The 4,856-nt window shown below is 44.9% G+C and overlaps 1 non-coding gene across 1 annotated transcript; it reads right to left on the reverse strand.

Moving 5' to 3' along the window:
• Positions 1-2,577: 2,577 nt before the first annotated feature.
• LOC140282503 (U5 spliceosomal RNA) lies at positions 2,578-2,692 on the reverse strand. Its single transcript, XR_011909929.1, has one exon. It is a non-coding gene; the product is annotated as a U5 spliceosomal RNA (small nuclear RNA).
• Between the last annotated feature and the right edge of the window lie 2,164 nt (positions 2,693-4,856).

Here is a 4,856-nt window from a genome sequence, read left to right on the forward strand (position 1 = left end):
TTTTTGCAAATTATGATCTGAAATTCACACCTACTTGCAGCTGAACACCTCCGCTCCCGCTTTTGATGGTGTATAGTCGGGCTTTCGAGCCTTTTCTTCCCTGATTTTTACAAATTATGGTTGGACATTCAGACCTTGCAGCCGAAAACCTCCGCTCCCTCTTTTGATCATACATTGTCGGGCATTCGCACCTTGTCTTACCCGCTTCTTATAAACTTTAGTCGCACATTCACACCTTCTTGCAGCCGAACCACCTCCGCTCCCTGTTTTGATCATGTATGGTCTGGCAATAGTATCTTGTCTTACACGCTTGTTATAAACTTTAGTCGCACATTCACACCTACTTGCAGCCGAACACCACCTCTCCCGCTTTTGATGATGTATGGACCGGCATTCTTACCTTTTCTAACACATTTTTCAGCAATTATGGTCGAAGATTTACACCTACTCACAGCCGAACAACTCCGCTCCCGCATTTGATTGTGTATAGTCGGGCATTCTCACCCTTTCTCATCAGCTTTTTGCAAATTATGATCTGACATTCACACCTACTTGCAGTCGAACACCTCCGCTTCCGCTTTTGATCATACATTGATTTTGATTATGTTTGGTTAGATATTCAAACCTTTTCTTAACTGCTTTTTACCAACTTTGGTTGGACGTTCATGTCTTCTTGAAGCCGAACACCTCCGCTTCCGCTTTTGATGATGTATGGTTGGGCATTCGCACCCTTTTTTTACCGATTTTTCAGGAATTATGGGTGGACATTCACACCTTCTTGCAGCTGAACACCTCCTCTCCCGCTTATGATCATGTTTGGTTTGATATTCGAAAATTCTCTTTCATGTTTTCTAGCAATTATTGATGGACATTCAGACCTTCTTGCAGCTGAACACCTCCGCTCCAGCTGTTGATGGTGTATAGTCGGGCTTTCGAGCGTTTTCTTCCCCAGTTTTTACAAATTATGGTTGGACATTCAGACCTTCTTTCAACCGAAAACCTCTGCTCCCTCTTTTGATCATACATTGTCGGGCATTCGAACCTTTTCTTACCCGCTTTTTACAAACCATGGTCGGACTTTCAAACCTTTTAGTAGCCGAATAACTCCGCTCCCGCTATTGATTGTGTACAGTCGGGTATTTTAACCTTTTCTTACCCGCTTTTTACCAACTATGGTCGGACATTCACACCTTCTTGCAGCCGAACACTTCCACTCCACCTTTTAGTGTTCTATCACACCTTTTTTTTCACCGCATTTTATAGATTATGGTTGGAAATTCTCAACCACTCTAATCCGAAGACCTCTCCTCCCGCTTTTGTTAATATATTTAAACTGTAGTCGGACATTCACACCTTCTTGCAGCTGAACCACCTCCGCTCCCTGTTTTGATCATGTATGGTCTGGCAATGCTACCTTTTCTTACCCGTTTGTGAGTAATTATGGCTGGACATTCACACCTACTTGCAGTCGAAAAGCTCTGCTCCCGCTTTTGATTATGTTTGGTTAGATATTCAAACCTTTTCTTAAGTGCTTTTTACCAACTTTGGTTGGACGTTCATGTCTTCTTGAAGCAAAACACCTCCGCTTCCGCTTTTGATGATGTATGGTTGGGCATTCGCACCCTTTTTTTACCGATTTTTCAGGAATTATGGGTGGACATTCACACCTTCTTGCAGCTGAACACCTCCTCTCCCGCTTATGATCATGTTTGGTTTGATATTCGAAAATTCTCTTTCATGTTTTCTAGCAATTATTGATGGACATTCAGACCTTCTTGCAGCTGAACACCTCCGCTCCAGCTGTTGATGGTGTATAGTCGGGCTTTCGAGCGTTTTCTTCCCCAGTTTTTACAAATTATGGTTGGACATTCAGACCTTCTTTCAACCGAAAACCTCTGCTCCCTCTTTTGATCATACATTGTCGGGCATTCGAACCTTTTCTTACCCGCTTTTTACAAACCATGGTCGGACTTTCACACCTTTTAGTAGCCGAATAACTCCGCTCCCGCTATTGATTGTGTACAGTCGGGTATTTTAACCTTTTCTTACCCGCTTTTTACCAACTATGGTCGGACATTCACACCTTCTTACAGCGGAACACCTCCGCTCCCTCCTTTGATGGTGTATGTTCGGGCATTCGAACCTTTTCTTACCCGCTTTTTACAAACTATGGTCAGACATTCAAACCTTCTTGTAGCCGAACACATCCACTCCTGCTTTTGATGATGTATGGTTGGGCATTCGAACCTACTCGTTGCCCGCTTTTCATTAATTATGGGTGGACATTCACACCTTGTCGCGGCCAAACACCTCCGCTCCCTATTTTGATCATGTATTGTTTGACATTCGCACCTTTTCTCAACCGCTTTTTACTATGGCCCACCCGCTGCAATGAGCACTCTTCAGCCCTTTTAAATGGTATAACTTTGCACTCCCGCACGCTCCAGCAAGCACCATTCAAGCAACACCTTTGCACTCCAGCTTCAAACATCGGCACAGTCGCAACAGGTAAGGCGACTCTACTCAGAGAAGTCACTCTGCACAGTAACAAGATTTTTTTTGCACAAACAGAAAGGGCTTCACCCGCAGGTAAAGCCTGCCAAAAATAGAAACAACTCATTAGTGCTGCTCTCCACGGAAGTCTTTAATAAAAGGCGAAAGAGTTGTACGTTATGAAGAGAAACCAGAGTACGATTATCCGTCACTGCGGGAGCAGGGCATCAGGCTAGTTGGCATAGCCACCTTCCCCATGGTGAGCTTTGCTTGATTGAGACGCTTTCTCCCCCCCCTTGCTCCTCGGCTGACCAAGTAGGAACAATCGGGCCCTATTCGATGGCTGCCTTGTCTTTTACTCTGTGCAAAAGACAAGGCAGCAACAAAAACACCACGGGAACACCGTATTGAGGCTTTGTTCTGACCGCTCATTCGGTGTCGCGTTTCTTTCAAGCAATTCTCCCGCTTAGCCCACACTCTGCTCGCTCCCAGAGCCGTGTTAAAGTCTACTTCGCATTCACTCTCTTTTCTCAGCAGACTCTTGGGATTTTATCTATAAAATGAATTCCTTCACTCAAACTATGTTAAAACTGTCAAAAAAAAAAAACAACGTTGTACTTTGCAGTAAAAGAAAGAGCAAATCTAAAGTTTCAGGAATCCGAGAATAAGCTTACTTTCATGAGTTCTTCACGATTTCGGATTTTGCTATAAAATGAATTCCTTCACTCAAACTAAATTAAAACTGCTAAACCGCTAATCTGTTACATGTAAGGCAGATGTCAAATTCACCGAAATAGGATCTAAGGGTATTCGGCCAATCGAGCTGTAGCAGCTTCGGTAAAAGAGTATAAGTTGAAGAGTTTGTGAATAAAGGTGTGCACACACATAGTGAGCTGTAGGAAAATAGGCAAGGAGCAATGCTGGCTGGGGTATATGTTCTTGTATGTTGTCTGACTGTTTGATTTGAATGTGTTGTGTAAGTGTCCTGTTGAATGTTACATGTTTGGGCTTTGACACGCTTCACTGTGGTTGTTAACTGTGTGGTGTGTCCTGAAATGTTATATGTTTGGGCTGTGTGACATGCTTAATGCTTGTCAGTAGCTACCCACTTATTCATATATAGCAACTGACAACATAAGAAGTCCGGACATACTTTGATAGTAGTTGTAGAAGTATCCTTATTGATAATAGATAAACTAATTCATAGTGATAGAACAGTAGATGAACAGGTGCCTGCACATGTCTCACGAAAATAAAATGGGTATATGATTGCTGACGGCAGAGCAATACTGCCAAACTTATGAGTTCTTGTGGCAAACTTGATTCAGGGTCTTGACGTGTATACGCTGTTTCGCTGACTTGATTGTCACAAGAAACAAAGTGTGTTTGATAAGATCCGACCATTTTATTACGGGAGGATCAGTATGTATGGATTCTGATGTGACTGATAAACCCATTCGTATCTTAAGCATAATCTAATACGTGAGACAACGCCCTGGCACACAATCAAAAAAAAAAAGAGAGAGCGGTTTTGTGTCCCCCCAGTCCATAATGTAGAAAAGAGAGAAAAAAGCCTTTCTGATTTGGTGTGTGTGCTCACAGTGTAGAGTGTAGAGAAAAGAGAGAAAAGAAAGCCGTTTTGGTGTCACGGGTGTTGTGACTTACACACACAAATTTCTGAATTGAGAAAGGAAATTATTTTAGAATGTCACCTCTCTGTTGGGGAAGGAGCCGGAGCTGGTGCGCGAGGCTGAGCGGTTCCGGCTAGATATAGTCGGACTCACCTCGACGCACGGCTCGGGCTCTGGAACCAGTCCTCTTGAGAGGGGTTGGACTCTCTTCCACTCTGGAGTTGCCCGTGGTGAGAGGCGCAGAGCAGGTGTGGGCATACTTATTGCCCCCCGGCTGTGTGCCAGTACATTGGGGTTTACCCCAGTGAACGAGAGGGTAGCCTCCCTCCGCCTTCGGGTGGGGGGACGAGTCCTGACTGTTGTTTGTGCCTATGCGCCAAACAGCAGTTCAGAGTACCCACCCTTTTTGGAGTCTCTGGGGGAGGCACTGGAGAATGCTCCTACCGGAGACTCCCTCGTTCTGCTGGGGGACTTCAATGCTCACGTGGGCAATGACAGTGAGACCTGGAGGGGTGTGATTGAGAGGAACGGCCCCCCCGATCTGAACCAGAGTGGTGTTATGTTGTTGGACTTCTGTGCTGGTCATGGACTGTCCATAACGAACACCATGTTCAGACATAAGGGTGTCCATATGTGCACTTGGCACCAGGACACCCTCACCTGGTGGTGAGTTGGCTCCGCTGGTGGGGGAGGATGCCGATCAGACCTGGCAGGCCCAAACGTATTGTGAGG

This window comes from Leuresthes tenuis, unplaced genomic scaffold (genome assembly GCF_036924035.1).
Source record: "Leuresthes tenuis unplaced genomic scaffold, fLeuTen1.0.hap1 SCAF_22, whole genome shotgun sequence".
Classification (NCBI taxonomy): domain Eukaryota; kingdom Metazoa; phylum Chordata; class Actinopteri; order Atheriniformes; family Atherinopsidae; genus Leuresthes; species Leuresthes tenuis.